The sequence below is a fragment of the Mus musculus genome, chromosome 7, assembly GCF_000001635.26.
Source record: "Mus musculus strain C57BL/6J chromosome 7, GRCm38.p6 C57BL/6J".
NCBI classification, from domain to species: Eukaryota; Metazoa; Chordata; class Mammalia; order Rodentia; family Muridae; genus Mus; species Mus musculus.
The window spans coordinates 132,341,706-132,359,386 of record NC_000073.6 but is presented as its reverse complement, the minus strand read 5'-3'; positions in this window follow the sequence as shown (position 1 = coordinate 132,359,386).

The window sequence follows — 17,681 nt, the reverse complement described above, 5'->3', positions numbered from 1 at the left end:
AGTTTCTCCCACCTCTCAGAACAGTATTGCCAGTTGGGCTGAAGGGCTAACAAGTGAGCCTGTGGGGCATTTTGGATTCAAGACACATCTACCTTGTGTGCTACTGGTGCCTCCAGCTACTTTTTCCATTTCCTGTCTTCCCAGTCTTCTGGCTATTGGCATTGGCATTGGATTCTGAGACCTCTACCTTCCAGGTAGAGACAGTTTCCTAGGAAGCAAGCATTGGCCAGGCCTTTAGCTTAAGGCTTTGCTTCCCATGATCTCCACCCTCTACTTGGTTAAATTGAAGCTCAGCTGGGATGTGACAGTTCAGTGGGGAAGAAGTTCAAGGGGTCAAGCATATCCTGTTCCTCATTTCACAAACCACGGTGCTAATTGCCCAATTTAGAGTGATTTGGCGGTGCCTCTTGGCAGCAGGCTGCAAACTACCTCACTAGGACAACTGGCAGCTGAAGATGTTTTCCTTCATTGAGTGGTGTGCACAGGAAGTCTCATGGTGGCCTCTTGGTCTGAAACACTGGTCCTGGAGTCATCGGACCAGGCCCCCACCTCTGAGTGGGCTGTGTGGCCTTCAGTTGTCATTTTGCCTCTGAGCTTCCTGTGTCTGATGGATGGGTTCCTCTGCTTGTCCTTTGGGGTCCCAGGGATGCGGTGGGGTAAAGTGTGACATGGTTGTGGCAATCACAGCATTTGAAAAGACTCCCCCCAGTTGAAAAGACTCCCCTCATTTGAAAAGACCTGGTCCAACTTACAAGATGTGGCATGACAAATCTTTCTTTCTTTTCTCACTGTGTGCTAGGATTCAGTTTCTGCTTCTTATCTATAAAATGGAATTATTTTCATCGTGGTGAATGGAATGTGTTCACCATGTCCCCTGGGCTGTTTGGGTTCTTTGAATGGAACTGTGGGTCATGCACTTCACAGGCATTTCTGCTGGCAGCACATTCCAGGAAAAGACCCTTCGAGGCAACAATCAACAACACCCTCCTTACAGGAAATGGAAAATTTAACACAGCTCTGGCTAAATAAGCCCAAGTCACAGGTCAGCATGGGATGCAGTGATGGCTGCTGGTTTCCAAAGATGCCCTGGTCACTGGCCCTGTGTGACACATTGGTACGACACTGTATGGATATCCATCCTCTGGAGTTGACATGCAGCTGTGTACATACACACCATGTGTTCTTACCTTCACAGAAATACACCAACACATGTTATCACACCAACACCTAAAGACATACTCCCACACCCACAAAATCACACAATCACACACACACACATACACCTGGACACAAGTACATATTTACACTTTTAAAGACATAGTTTTCTCTCGTGTATGTGAGCATTTGTTTGCATGTATCTATGTGGTCCTTGTGGATGAAGTGCCTGTGGAGGACAGAGGAAGGTGTTGTAAGCCCTAGAACTGGACTTACAGATCATGTGTAGGTGCTGGGAACCCAACCAGTGTCGGTTTATGCATGTGATTATGTGTGTGCAGGTACATGTGTGCACACGCACATAATGAAGGCCAGAGTCATCCTTATACACTGTCCACGTCCTTTGAGGCAGACTCTCTCGTTGGCCTGAGCTCACTGATAGGACTGGCAAGTCAATAACCCCTAAAGTACCCCTATCTCTGCCTCCCCAGTGCTGAGACTATAAGAGCACTTGGCCACACCTGCTATTTCTGTGTGGGTTCTGGGGGATTGAACTCAGATCCTCATACTTGCAAGGAAGGCAAATGTTTTACAGGTAGACTCATCCCCAGTCTCATGTAGTCTTCTATAGTCAGACACAAACACACACACACACACACACACACACACACACACACACACACACACACAAGCCCAGGACTATGCTAGCTCCTGACCATCACCCCCAAGGAAGGGCAAACACAGAAGGAGGGGTAGGGGGATAGGATCCCCATGCTACTCTGGAAGCCATGAAGTTACCAAGTTTCCAGCTAGAAGATGAAGCTGGGATCCTATGAAACATCCCCAAAATGGTCCATGTGCTTTCTTATGGAGGCCAAGAGACTCTGCAAATAAGGACTGTGGGGGTGTCAAAGGGGACAAGGCATTTGAGTCACCTATGCTGGGCCAGGTTCTGGATGAAGCTTGAAAGGGAGAGAACCACCACCATTTCGCCCTGAAGTGTGTGCTCTTCAGATAGGGATGCTGGGAAGGATCGTCGGATCAGGCTGTGATAGGTGGGCTCTGTAGGGAATTAAGAGCTGAGAAGGCTGTGTGAGCCAGCAGGGCACCGAGCACCCCAGCAACTGTGCAGAGAGGGTTGGGTTGGGGTGGACAGGAATGAGCTTTGAGACCACACGGCTTGGATACGATTCCCTACAAGATCCTGTCCAACCGCATCTCAGGACTGAGTGAGGCACCACACACTTGGCAGTTCCTTTGCTCCCCCGCCCTTTCTCTTCCTCCTCTTCTTCAGTGGCATAATAGGAGCCTGTTCTCTAGCATAAAGAGATTAAGGAGACCTCTAGCAATCCCCCTGACCATTGTTTCCCCAAGATAAAAGGAGTCTACTTCTACAAAGGATCCCTTTTAGTTGGGAGGGCAACCTGCAGAGTGGGAGGGATGGAGGGAAGACAAAGAGCACTACAACTGTTTTTGCTGTGTTCCCTTAGGCACATTACTTGAACTCTCTGGGCATCTTCTGGAGTTGAGATGGATAATTTCATAGCTACTTTTTCATACCAAAAGAACTCTGGGCTCAGAAGAGCCTCCAGCTTAGCTTTATGTTTTCTCGTCTTGAGAATTTTACTAATCAACCAACAAGTGGACTTTGTCCCAACGTACACCTTCAGTTCAAAGTCCTCAATCCTACGAGCAACCCTGTACTGACTGCCCACAAGGGGTGAGGGGGCGGGCACACTCTGCAGCAGCTGCCAAGCTAAGATCAAACGTCCAGGCAGGGATGTTTTTACAGTGATGCTATTTATTCCTTTCTGGGTTTCAGAACAAAACCCCAGAAGCGAAAAACCACTCACTTCACAGCCCCCAGAGATTTCTCTACAAGGATGGTATGTGCTAACCAAAGACAGCTGCATCCGAACGAAGAATTTTCTTTACACCCTGCTCGGTAAACCTCCACACTGGACACACCATTTGTCTGCTTGCAAAACTCAGGCTATCACTTTAAATAGATTGCCTCAGGGACTGAGACTCCAAGAGAAGGCAGATCTGCCCACAGCCAAGAGCAAATGGAAACCCGAAAGTTATCTGAAACTTACATCTTGCAGATGGCAAGGAGCAAGCAATGTTTAATGAAATGATAGTGTTACTAATGGCTTTAATCCTCACAGTCCTTGACAATCCAAGGCCTACCAACCAAGAATGGACGTGGAATGCTTTCTCATCCCTTTCCAGACATAGTCCCAATTCGGACACCCAAGCCCAGCCAGTGTGATGGGTGGACCGAGAATTCTGGGCTCAGCCAGCATGATGGATAGACTGAGAACTCTGGGCTCAGCCAGCATAATGGGTGGACCAAAAGAACTCTGGGCTCAGAAGAGCCTCCAGCTTAGTTTTATATTTTCTCGTCTTGAGAATTTTACTAATCAACCAACAAGTGGACTTTGTCCCAACGTACACCTTCAGTTCAAAGTCAACAAAAGCCCTCAGAACACTTCAGATAATGTTCTAGTTTAATCTTCTATCCCTGTGATAAACACCGTAACCAAAGGAATTTGGGGAGTGAAGGATTTATTTCATCTTATACTTCCAGGTCACGGTTTATTGTTAAAGAAAATTGGGGTAGGAGCTCAAGACAGGAACCTGGAGGCAGGACCGGAAGCAGAAGCCATAGAGAAGTCATGCTTATTGGCTTACTCAGCCTGCTTCCTTGTATAATTCAAGACCACCTGCTCATGGGTGGCACTGCCTACCATCAGCTGGGTCCTCTTACATTAATTAGCTGTCAAGAAAATGTCCTTGTAAACCTGGCCATAGGTCAATTTGATATGGGAATTTAAATAGAGGCTCCCTGTTCCCAGTGAACTCTAGGTTTGGGTTGGCAGCTGTAAAACATAAACAGAAGAATTGGCGAATTCCACATTCACAGAATGACACATACCTATCAATCAAGAGATGGAAAACTTTTGATCAATGAATGAGTACATCAACAACTCCATAGCTAATCAATAGTTATAATTTTTTAAAAGAATTCATGGATGGTTATAAGAATGTATTATTTAGTGAATCTTAATAAACTCTCAGTGAATACCAGAGAGCTAACGTGGTATTAACTGTCCTCAGCATTGATACTTAGAAGTCATCAATGGGGCTGGTGAGATGGCTCAGTGGGTAAGAGCACCCGACTGCTCTTCCGAAGGTCCAGAGTTCAAATCCCAGCAACCACATGGTGGCTCACAACCATCTGTAACGAGATCTGATTCCCTCTTCTGGAGTGTCTGAAGACAGCTACAATGTACTTACATATAATAAATAAATAAATCTTTTAAAAAAAAAAAAAGAAGTCATCAATGTAGATAAATGTATGTTTGGAAGATGCTTTGAGCTGAATGCCTGTTCCTCCCCTCAGGATGCTGCAACTCTGCTTGCCAGGGTGACAGATTAGTGCCTGCGACCTCACAGACAGGGTCACTGCCCTTATGAGAGGCTCACAAGAGCCTCCTCACTTCTATGTGAGGACATAGACAAGAAGCTGTCATCTGAATTGGAAAATAGGCCCTGGGGCAATTGGATTTGGAACTGTAAAAAATAAAGTTTTGGTATTCATAAGCTACCTGGTTTGTGTGAATGTGTGTGTGCACGCACGCGCGCACGTGTGTTGTGTGTGCCTGCGTGTGTGTGTGTGTGTGTGTGTGTGTGTGTGCATCCATATCCATCTGGATGGACAGGAAGTTTTAAAAATGCCTTTAAGTAACATATAAGTTAAATATAGTAAATTACCACAAGAATTCAAAACAAAACAAAAAAACAAAACAAAACAAAAGCCAAAACCCAAGAGTAGAGAATAAAAATCAGTATAGGAAAAGCCCAGGAGGTGCAGCAAAATAAAAGTCAGAAGGAAATGCATAGCCTTAGTTATAAACTAAGGAGTGCACTCAGGTACCCGGGAAAAGAGAAGAAGGGAAATGATAAATGTCAGAGCAGAAATTGACAAAATAGGAAACAAAACAATCGATTGTTCTATGTGAAAAAATATGTGAACAGGATTCTGGGTTTTGTTTGATTTAGTTTGGAATGGGGTTTCACTATGTAGGGGAGTCTGGCCTCAAAATTCTTCTGCCTTAGTTTCCCAAACACTTGGATTCCAGGCACAAGCCAATGTGTATGGCTCAAAAGGTTTTATTGGAACAGACAATTTTTAGTAAATGTTGTCAGTAGTATGGTCATCTGCTTAGTTGCTATGTTCCCCTGAAACCTATGTTTTGTGTTCATTTCAAATGTTATTCTGTTCTTAGAGTCTGGTCCCTAGCCACAGTCCTTAAATATTCTCAGGTTGAATGAGTGAAAGGACTTTTAGGCCCTTCTTGCTGTGTGCCTTTGAGTCTGCTATTTAATCAAACCGAGTCCCACTTTCCTTCCTCACCTGGCAGGGTAGCACTACATGCAGGTGTGGCTTCTTGCTCCAGGGTGGAAGAGATGGCATTACAAACCAAGCTCAGCCACTTCGAGGGGACCTGCCTCTAATCTTCTGCAGCTGCCTACTCTCTTATGCTCCTCCAGCATTTTGGAAATGCATCTTGTCCTTTGGTTTCTGGTTAACAATGAGAGATGCTGGTGATAGATTGAAGGATGGAAGTAGGGACAATGCCCCACCCCCATGCTGCTTTGGGGACCATCTCCAGGAGCTACCCCAGTAGTAGCTTTTAGTTTCTTTTGCAGTTCCAGATCTTGCTGAACAGTCCTGTCCCCATTTTGCTCCTCCTGTGCTCTGGAACCTTCTGCTTCCCTGTCTCCCAGCTAGAGCTGGGGTGGCCTCCTGTGATAGCTGGTATCCAGAGAGGCACAACTATACAATTGGTCCCTTCTGCTTTCTGTAATTAATTCCCTATATTAACAAATTTCTCTTGGCCTTGGGGTGTATCTCAGTAAGTAAAGTGCTTGCCTGGCATGTATGAAGTCTGGTTTGGATTCCCAGTAGGGTATCCACTTATAATCCCAGCATTTGGGAGGTAGAAACAGAAGGGCTAAAAGTTCAAGGTTATTCTTGGCTACATGGATATTTCAGGAGCAGCATAGGATACAAGAGCCCTGCCTCCAAAGATAGATAGATAGATAGATAGATAGATAGATAGATAGATAGATAGATAGATAAAATCTTTCTCTTGATATGCTGTCATCAGTGGAGAGCAATTGATGTTCCTTAGAGAAGCTGTTTCTCATCATCCCAGGGGGAGCAACTTGGGACTTTTCATTACATCCTGCCCACCATCCTGGAAGGATTAACCAAGCACCTGGCTGAATGGTAGATTTCATGTAATTACTCTCACTTTCTCTCAATGCGATAGTTAACTTGAGGACCGGAATGTCATCCATTCACCCTGGGGTCCCTAGCACCTAGGAAAGCACTGACATCCAGGAAGTGCTCTGAATGTGTAGGGCCTGCCTCTTGGGACCATTGTTTCTACCCCTAAGATCTCATATTACCACCTGTCAAAGAGAATAAGACTTGTTAAGTAGCTGATGTTAAAAGTCTGGGATTCTGTGACTTTGCTTTGCAATTACGATTATAATTCAGCCAATTTGGAAATAACTCAGAATGTCTAATTTCCTTGTCCAGAGTTGTCAGTGTGGCTAACTGAAGTCAGAAATCACTTACTCCTCCAAGGCTTTGTTCTGCTGGAAAACCATCTGTCCTGGGAGGCACAGCTCTGGAGTAAGTGCTCAAACGTGTGCACCCATTAGGAGGAACCTAGGAGCCATCATTCATCGTCAGCAACGGCCTGACAACAAGGGCTGCTCACAGGAGCCACTGCAGATGCCAATAAATATGTAATTAAAGTACCAAACCTAGCCATGTTCCCTGTATCAGCCTCTAAGTTGTCTGGCAATACAGGGAAGGCTGCAACCTTCTGCTTTGAACTTGAACACAGCCACATGCGGGGAAGTCATTTCCACGTGGGCACCCCACAGCATCAGAATCCTTTTGAAACATGGGCCATGGGGCTCAGTTTTGACAGTTCCTTGCAGCCCATTGCTGCTGCTGCTGTTCATCACCCCCTCACTAGTTCCCAGGAAGTCCCTCCTCTGTTCCTTCCTACTGCATTCTTCCTAAACCAAACTTGTGAACACTTTGATTGGCAAATTAAAAAAAAAAACTTACCTAGCTTGTTTATTTCCTTTATCTATCTATCTATCTATCTATCTATCTATCTATCTATCTATCTATCTATCTATCTATCTATTGCCCCACATCATGTAGTCTGAGGTAGGATCTAATTATAGGTCTAAACTTCTATACCTGGTTTATGTGGTACTGGGAATAACTGAGGGGCACATCAGCCTTCTATACTCCATATAATGAAATTATTGATAATTTGTTAATAATAAGATACTTTTATATTTCTAGGATAACACCACTTGGTAATGAGGTGTTATTTATCAGTAGGTATGGATAAACTTGAGTTTTTAACATCTTGGGCTATGAGTATGTATGTGTGTATGTGGTATGTGTGAGTGTGTGTGTGTGTGTGTGTGTGTGTGTGTGTGATGTTTCTCTGTGTGTGGTATAAGGGGCATAATGTGCATAATGTGAATCTCTGTGTGTATAGTATGTATATGTGTATGTGTGTTTATGTGTGAGACAGACTAGAGTCATGTTCATTCAAGACAGACACCAGGTCCCATATGTGTGTATGTGTGTGTATGTATGTATATGTGTACATATATGTTTATGTGTGCATGTGTGTGTGTTATAAGATTGCAATTTAAAGGAAGTCTGACAGAATTCTTCCACTGAAGCATCTGAGCCTTATGGGTGTTTCTGGACACTAATTCAAATGTATTTTGTCTTCGTTCTGTTTGTTTGTTTGTTGGTTGGTTGGTTTTTTTCTTGTTTGGTGCAGAAATTCATCAGGACTTACAGGAAGCTCTGGTTCTGTAGGAAGCCTTCTGTGACTCCCTCTGCCAATATTGGATTAAATCACCTTCCTGCTGCCTCCCAAACAGGATGGTATTGCCATTCACTATAACAGTGGCTAGTGAACATCTCTCAAATGAGCCAGGGGAACCACATGGAATAAAATAGGCAAAAATCCCTGGTCTCAGACTCTAGGCCCTAGTAGGTGAAAGCATTGAATACTTCAAATGAGTGAGCTCTGCAGTATGTCAGAGAGGAACAGGGAAACTGAACTGAGACACACCAAGCCAATCCAAGGAATGCCATAGCAAGACAGACAGGGCTTAATGCAACCTTCAAAGAGATCACGATATACATTTCTTCACTCAAGAAATGCTTATTGGAGCCTGGCATGGTGGCTCAGGGCTATAAACCCAAGACCCAGAAGGCTAAGGCAGGAGGTTCAAGGACAGAAGTTCAAGGCCAGCTTGGACTAGACAGTAAGTATCAGGCCAGCCATGGCTATGTAGTCAGGGGGCTGGGTATGGAGTTTAGTTGGTAGAGTGCTTTTCCAGCATGCACAAAGCCCTGCATTTGACCCCAGCACCATATGGAAACCAACATGGTGATAAATGGTTTTAATTACATCACCTGGGAAGTAAAAGCAGAGAAAGATCAAAAGTTCAAATTCATCCTTAGCTAAATAGTGAGTTTGAGGCCATCCTGAACTCCACAAGACCCTGCTTCAAACCAACAAACAACAGAAAGAAAAGAAAAAGAAAGAAAAGAAGGAGAAAATGCATTGGGTATTTGCAGGGTCTAGATGCTAGATTGCAGAGGGAATGAGCAAACATCACTGTTGTCCTTGTAGAGTTTATATCCTGGCAGGAAGACAAGTGAAACACGGATGGATGGTCAAATCAATGCTATATGAAAGAAATCAGTACACAGCTTGACAGAGGCAGCAGGGATGCTTGTTTTAAACAGATGTCCAGTGAAAGTCCTCTGAAGAGAGCCCTGAAGCTAGAAGTCAAAACTGAATAGAATCCCCCAGAGCAGAGCACCATATTGAAAATTCACTTCTGGTCTCTTCTGAGAGCCCTGAGCTCCTGGAGGGCAGATGTTGTGATGCATTTGTTTATATCTCAGTGGAGCACCAGGGCTGGTACATTACAGCTCTCACCAAGAGTAAGAATTGAACATTGCCATTCACGGGCAGGAAGAATCCAGGTTAGTATTGTGGGCAGCAGGTAACTGCAATAGACACAAATAGCACTCAGCTTTGGGTTATAGGTGACAAGAAAGACCTCCCACTCACTCTGTCCCCAGGCACTGCAATCCAGATGTGAGACAGACTAGAGTCCTGTTCATTTAAGACAGAGACCAGGCCCTATGCAACCCCAGCCCTGGGGGATGGGAAGTGACTAGCTGTGGGCAGGGCTTCATAGCTGTGTTGTCCACCCCCTGCCATGTCCTGTGGAGAGGTACATGTGGTGGAAGAGCTGGCTCCGGTCCTCCGTACCTTTGGGATGGATATGAATCGTGTCCAAGCTCCATGGAAGGTGCAGTTACTGGCTGGATTTAGGTTAAAACCCAAATCACCCTTGCCAAAAAAAAAAAAAAAAAAAAAAAAAGAAGCCGGGCATGGTGGTGCACGCCTTTAATCCTAGCACTCAGGAGGCAGAGGCAGGCAGATTTCTGAGTTCGAGGCCAGCCTGGTCTACAAAGTGAGTTCCAGGACAGCCAGGACTATACAGAGAAACCCTGTCTCGGGGGGGAAAAAAAAGGTACAGCACTTGCCTCTGAGCATCCAGACCCTCTTCCCAGCTTGTTCTGGGTGCTGGCAAATGCTCCCTGGTCATCAGGCTGTGTTTGATTTAAATCACATCATTACTTGCTGTCTGCCTTGAGGACTTTGGTAGGATTAATGGACAAGATCTACTCTCAGCAGGGACAAGTTGTCCTCTGAGATGCATCATGAGAAGTGACGGCATCTGAAGTTAATTGGGCAGGGCCATGTCTCCTCATTGTCCAACAGTGCGCAAGTGACATTTGCTGCTCTCTTGCTCCATGTGGTCTTCCCAGACGGCCTGAAGTGTGTTTACTTTACGTACGTGGGTGTTGGTGAGCTAATTCTTTATGGGGGAGACTGGCATGTGACAAAGCCAGAAAAATAAGCTTTTCCACTTCCTGAGATTCAACTCCAGGCCTCATTGCTTGCTAAGCAAGTGCTTTACCACTGAGCCAGCTCCTCAGGCCAAAATGTAATTTTAATTACATTAACTGACAATGCCCTTACGTATGTGTGGCTACTTAAGACCTCAGGACTTGCTAGTTTCCCCTAGATACTATCAGTTAGGATTGTGTGTTCAGCCATGGCTTGTTTCACCATAGGATTTTCAGAAGATAAGTTATGGTGGTATGAACATCTCAGGGTGAGTTAGGCAGCTATGATGCCACTGAGCTATCTGAAGGTCACTGATGCACTCTATGGTCCTTGATGGAAGCATCGTTATGCAGCTCTCAGCTATACCAAAGGCAACAGGTTCCCTCACTAAACAAGAGGTCAAAGGAATCTTTGCTACTCTACGTTGTGTGCTATAGGGTCTCTTGATGCCCCGCTCACTTTGGCAGAGGAATCCAGCACACCTTCAGGTAAACACCCTCCCTTAGTTTCTGATCGGACTGCCTTTGTCTATGCACTTCACACCAGACAATACATTTGTTTGTTTGAGGAATTGTTGGATTGAATAACCTGAGATTTGGGCAGTGGGCAGAGATCAGAGGCAAATGGGAGCCTTACAGTGAAGCAGGAGCCTGGCAAAACGTCTGTGCAGCAAATGAAGGGAATTATCAGTTTTCTTATAACTGTCGTACAGTACAGGGAAACAAATCAAAAGGTAGCTGTTGTTTTAAATCCTTTAAAAAATTCTTTAAATGCTTATAGATGCTCACAGGCCAATATGTTAAGACAGACCACTACTCTGCAGTTGTTTAAGCTTCATTTATTTTGTATATTGCTGGTTTGCCTGCACCTATGTTTGTGTACCACATATGTGCAGTGCCTAATACAACCAGAAGAGGGTTTTGGATCCTCTGGAACTGGAGTTATAATTATGAGCCATTATATGGGTGCTGGGACCTGGACCCCAGACCTCTGTAAGAGCAGCCAGTGGTCTTCACTGCTGAGCCATTTTTTCCAACTTGATATTATCACATTTTGTATTAGTTTCTGAGAGTCTTAAGTTTCAAATGTTTTGATCATGGTCAACCTCCATAGTTCTTCCCAGATTCACCCCTCCTCCCGACTCATGCAACTTTGTACAACTTTAAAGAAATCTTGATGGCAAAGCATTCTTGCTTTTAGAAAAAGTACATGTGCCATGTTAATTTTTAATATCTAGGAACTTCTGAGTTTCAGCCTGAGGCAAAACTAAAAATATCAGGGACTCTGGAGAGATTGGCACAGTGACAAAGGAAAAGGAGGGGCCTGGTTTCTGCAGGAAATCCCCACTTGCGCAGCAAAATGCCGTCCATGACGATATTGCAAAAGCTTTCTCTCTTAGCTTCGTTTTTGAGTTGTTTCTCTCTTTATCTTATTCCATTAGTCATGGCTCTTGAGAGCCCACCACCCCTTGTTAGTCTCCTGGTTTGTGGGTTCATTTAAGTCCTCTTGGGAATAAATAGCCTATTCCTTGATTGGACCTAAAACTCAAGGGCCAAAAAGAGGTAGAGAGGGAAGCGAAGGAGAAGCAGAGGGTACGAGGAAGGGGTGGGGGATGAGACCACACCTCCTGCCTAGAGACCACACCTCCTGCCTAGAGACCACACCTCCTGCCTAGAGACCACACCTCCTGCCTAGAGACCACACCTCCTGCCTAGAGACCATACCTCCTGCCTAGAGACCACACCTCCTGCCAAAGCCAATGTATCTCCTTGCATGAGCTCCACTAACACGCCAGCCACAGAAGCATGCTTCTGGCTTAGCATCTCCCCTCTGGCTCCAACCTGAGCCCAGATACCTGTAGCCAGATTATTCAGATGCTCTACGTTTCTGGGTGGCTGCCTCAGTTTCCCTGATGAGCAAATCAAGTCTACCAAGGTCCTGAGATTTTGCCCCTGGTGGATCCCAGCCCAGCTGACTCTGTCCTTCCCAAAGACCCTTTAACCATTTCTTGTGTTGCAGGGTAGGATTCACTTTAACTGTGCATATCAAGTCAAAGTAAGTCCACTGTGTTGGGGCTGTGGCATTGTGCCCTTAAGGCTGTAGACCCAGCCTCAAGGGAGCTGTGATTTCTTCATCCCGTGGAAAGGGCCAAAGAGGAGACAGGAACTTATCAGGGATACATTTGTCCACAGTGGCTCAGCAGCTTTTGGAGCATCTTGACTTGAGTCCTGGTCCTGCTATTTCTGTATCCATACAGGAGGCAGCTGGTGCTTAGCACCTCTCTGGGGCTCAGGTTCACATCTGTGAAACCATAACGGCTGCTCGCCTGCTTTGCCAACCTGCTGGGAGGCCCTGTGTCCACTGAGCCACAGTGTTCCAACTAAGCTCCCCGCTCCTGTTGTCCCAGTTCCACCACAGTGTCCAACTGGAGACTAGCAATAAGTTGTTATAAAAGGAGTGGGGGTCTCAGAAACATGGCTCAGCCCTCTTCTTCTCTAGTCTGGGGTGTGAAGGGTTAACCACTGAATGCCTCAAGTGGACTGAGAAGTTCTGGACAGGAAAATACCCTTGACTGATAAAGCTCATGGAAGGTTCTGATCAGGAAACCCACACACCAAACACAGTCTCCAATCCTGGGAGAGACTGGCCCTTCAGTTGTTTGGAATAAAGAGCAATTCTGTTTCTGGAGGTGCGGCCCTGCATTCTTTTGTTTCCACGTCATCCCATCAATTCCAATCTAACATGGTGTACAGGCCTAGCTCTGTGATGTGGCTCATTCTCTCTCTGTCTCTCTGTCTCTGTCTCTCTGTCTCTCTGTCTCTCTGTCTCTCTGTCTCTCTGTCTCTCTGTCTCTCTCTCTCTCTCTCTCTCTCTCTCTCTCTCTCTCTCTCTCTCTCTCTCTCTGTGTGTGTGTGTGTGTGTGTGCAAAAACTGATAGATTTGGAATATATGCAAGAAGAAGAAAAAGGGAAGATGCTAAAGAAGACCTGGGTGCTTTTGGAAGCCTCTCAGGGGGCATTTGTAGGGAATGGAGGTGCAACAAGAAGCAAGATTAGAAAGCCCTTCATTACATTAATTACCCCTCTTGCAGTGGATTCCCAGGAAGCTTTTAACAGCCTGCATTATGGCTGTACCAGCTCAGGCTCTGCATGGGGAGAAAGAAGGCTCATCAATTATACATGGCCCCAGTGGGTGGAGTTGGTTCCCCAAGAGAGGTTCTGTATTGACAGGCCACAGGCTTGGACCCATGATCCCTTGGGAGAACGAAGGAATGGGGCTCATTTCCCAGGCTGCTCCACCTGGCTCCACCCTGGGCTGGGCCTCTGCCTCGGTAACTTGGAGGTGAAGAGTCATGGTGATGTAATATGAAAAGAGGGAGCACTTCATGGCTGGAGATCTGTGCCGAGCCAGTGGTTAGCAGGGTGAACACATCACCCTGTGGGGGTTCTTAGGATTTGTTAGACCTTGGAGAGGGGGTGTGGTGCTTAGTGAAAAGGCCTTGAGAGTGTCTGATTCAGTCTTAATTTACAGAGGAGGGTGCGCCAAGGTTGATGTGAACCATCCAAAGTCACACAGCAGGGTCATTAGGAGGCCCAGGTTCTGTTCCTGGGAGCTTGGGAAGGAGAGAACGCAGTAGGGAGGGAGGGAAGAAGGAGGGAAGCTCTAGTGAGCTCACTGTCCCCTTGAGGCCCCCTCATTATGCTTCCTTAGAAAAGAAAACAAGGTTTGAAGGTGAAGTATTTCTTCACTTAGAGGCCATTGGGTGGCAGAGCTAGGACTCGAACCCTGGCCCTCCAGTGGATCTCACCTGATCCACAGCAGGCATTGGGTTGAACCCAGATCCTTTAGAAGTCTGACAACACTGTCAACACAAAACACAGCTCTCACAACAGAAGGAGGAAGAGATAGCTTATTCTGGAGCCACATTTGAGGGGCCATGGCCCAGAAACAGATTAGTTACCCTCAAATCCCAGGCTCCAATGCGGAAATAGTTTCATGCACTTTTTATAAGTAACAGAACAAAGAAAATTATAAATCAAAACATACAAACCCCACTGCCCAGTCTTCACTCCCGGAGAGACTGAGGCCCTTCGGTTCTGATTAAAGAACTCTTCTGCTTCTGCAGATGCCTGTCTGCCTCGGTGGAAACAGCAGAGCAGTAGAGGAGAAATCTCAGGTCCAGGTCTCAGATGTTATCTGGCAGCATTATTAGCCCTTTGCTTGGTGAGAATAGGGTCTTGTTAAACTAATACATTCCAAGAATTTTTATCTGTTTATCAAGATGTTAGCTCTGACACGGAGATGGGCAAGGAGTGACTCATTAGGGGCCAGAGATAGCGAAAGATAAGTTGTAATTAGTCTCTGGCTCAGCCACATTCCAAACACAACACAGTCACTGAAGTTTGAGTCGGTGAATCAGATTTGTAAACAAGGCTTCTTTCCAGGAATTCTTGTTCATAATGCAGCCTTTGGTCACTTGCTACCACAAAGGCCTTCAGTGCCACCAGCTGACCCTGGGACCAATGCTTCACTAGTGTCACTGCACTGCGGTGGGATGGAGAATGACTGGCCTCTGGTCTACCCCTTGGGGTCCATGAAAGCCATGGTGGTGCAGTTAAGGGCTTTGGAAAACTGGAATTCACCGTTCTGTCTTGTGGGAAGGAGGAGGGTGCTTTGGGGCAGGAGACTACGCCAGCCTTGGAAAGAAAGTGGTCACTAGACCACCTGTGGTAGTTTGAATCTGTGTGGCCCAGGGAGTGGTACTCTTAGAAGGCATGGCCTTGGTAGGCAAGGAGACCCTCCTCCTAACCATGTGAGAGCCAGTCGTCTCCTAGCAGCCTTCAGATGAAGATGTAGGACTCTCAGCTACTCCTGCACCATGCCTGCTGGGGTGCTACCATGCTCCCATATTGATGATGATGGACTGAACCCCTGAACCTGTAAGCAGCCCCAATTAAATGTTGTCCTTATAAAAGTTGCCTTGGTGATGGTGTCTCTTCACAGCAATGAGAACCCTAAGACACCACCTGAACAAGCCGGTGTCTTATCTGAAATCCCCAAGACCTTTCATTTTCTCTTATCTTTGGGACCAGAGACTGTGTCCTCAGTGGGCCTGGACTGGTGGGCTAGTCTTGTTCTAGGAACTCTGTCTTTGCCCATAACCTTTGCTTTACCAGGCACTCAAGGGTTAGTCTCATGGTCATCTCTGCCTTCCTGGCCTCAAGTCTTGGCTTGGGCCTCTTGTGGGCTGTGTCCTGTGCCAGCCCGCTGCAGGCCCCTCCCTTCTATCCAGGTGACAATTGGCACCTTGCTGGGGCTGGAGCTCTGAGGTCTTCCAGCTGCTCCATCTCTACTATAATCCAAAGACTCTGTTGGGGGTTTCCTTTCAGCCCAGGGTGATGGAAATTCCCAGTTGGGAAACTCTAGATGGGATTCTACCTAAGCAATGGTGCCATTCTGATGTAGCCAAAGGGTCTTGGTTAGGCCAGTTTAAGGATAAAAAGCAATCTTGACGGAAGGTAGAGACATTTCGCTCCATAGAGTCAGCAGCTGGAGAGGGCAAGGAAACACACACATGCAGCTGACATACAGGAAAAAAGACCCTATGCAAAACAGAGGTGGGAGTTGGGAAGGCAAAAAAAATTCAGTCTTTCTCTCTTTTTAAAAGTCTTCTTTAATCAGGGACTGGTTGGTTTGCAGGCACTGTTGACTGGACCGTTGTCTAGATCAGGCCTTGAACTCCCTGAGCCAGCCCATCAGCAGAGGGCTAGGCTGGTGGGAGAAAAAGCCTACAAAGGCCTTTGTTTTAAGCTGTCAGGCTTTTGTTATCCATGGCCGCTCCCTATATCTGTCTGCCAACAGGGAAACTAACTCTCTGACCTTCAGGTGGAAAGACTGGGATGGCAGTTGCAGCCATGTTGGAACCCCCTTCTATACCCAAGCAAAAAAGAAGAGGTGGTGAGGGGACTGGGCTGGGCTAACAGGGCAGTAAGTGTTTTGAGGAGGGGGAGGGGCTGCTCCCCTGCCCCCACCCCCACCCCCACCCCCATTGGCTGTGCTCTCAGGGTCTTATTCAATTGGTTGCTCTGAAAAGAAGTGATGCACAGGAACTGAACACCTTCAGAAGGACTGAGCAGTGGGCCAGTGAGTGAACAAACGCTTTAGTGGATGGAGAGGCTTAAAACATGTACAAGTCTTACAAAATGGGGGGAGGCAAAAAGAGCTTTTTGTTGTTGTTGTTGTTGTTGTTGTTGTTGTTGTTTTCTGAGACCTTGGTGGGCATCAGGGAGTAGTTTCCTCTCTCTCTCTCTTTCTCTTTCTCTCTGTCTCTCTCTCTCTCTTCCCCCGGAAGTTTCCATTTACCAGTGGGGAAGCACCCTCACCAGAATTCAGTCCAGCTTCCATCCTGACCCTGGATTTTCAACCTCCAGAATGGCGAGAATAAACGCCTGTCCAGTCTGTGGTCCTCTGTTGTCATATCCCGAACTGATGAATGACAGCTGGCTCACCCAGGTTTGTTTGTTCGAACATGTATTTGTGGTGTGTGTGTGTGTGTGTGTGTGTGTGTGTGTCAAAGGGGTGTGAATGCATGTGCAGGTCAGAAGACAACCTGTAGAAGTCTTCTGCTTCCATGTGGGTCCCAGGGACTACACGCCTACCATCAGGCTTGGAGGCAAGCACCTTTGTTTGCCTGCTGAGCCATCTTGCCAGCCCCACCCTGAATCTTCAATGATGTGTTTTAGAGGGGAAAGCTCATGTGCTTCTCCCTTTGGTTTTGATTCATCAATCCTAGTGGTTCTCCAAGGTCCAGTTCCATGGATGTTTATGTTTGGTGCCCAAGGGATGATGGGAGCACCGCAGCTCAGAGGTCATATAGCTCAACTCCAGATGAGGGCAGATTTGGTATCTGTCCAGAATACTTTATTAAGGGGTAATTTCTTTCCCATTATAAATCCATTAGGAAATTAGAAATCTCAGTTATGACTTTAAAGTATGGGAATGGAATTTTCATCAGAGCCCCCTAGGAAAGTTTTGTTTTCCTGTGGTAAACGCAGAAATGGAATGGATTTAAGCCCTCTTGGTGAGGATTATACTTCCAGAGGTGGCTGCTGTGCCTGCCTATTCAGCACCTTGCAACGAAGATCCTGTTTTCAGGAAAGCTGACATAAAATCTCACAGTGCTGGCTCTAGGCTGGAACTATGAGCTCACAGGGACTAAGAGGTACCTACTAGGTGCGGGGGCCCACTGGGTGCTGCGCTGTGTGGTAAAGAATAGGGAAAGGAAGAGAGGCAGGCAGAGAGATGCATAGATGTTGTGGATACACCCAGAGCTTGGTCTAGCTGGGGTTTTGAGACAGGCCTGAGAAGAGCAATGCCCATATAGTTTGATGAGCACAATATCAGAGCAACGTCACACCAGGGGTCCCCAGGACAAGGGAGAGTACAGCCGGAAAACGTTAGCTTATA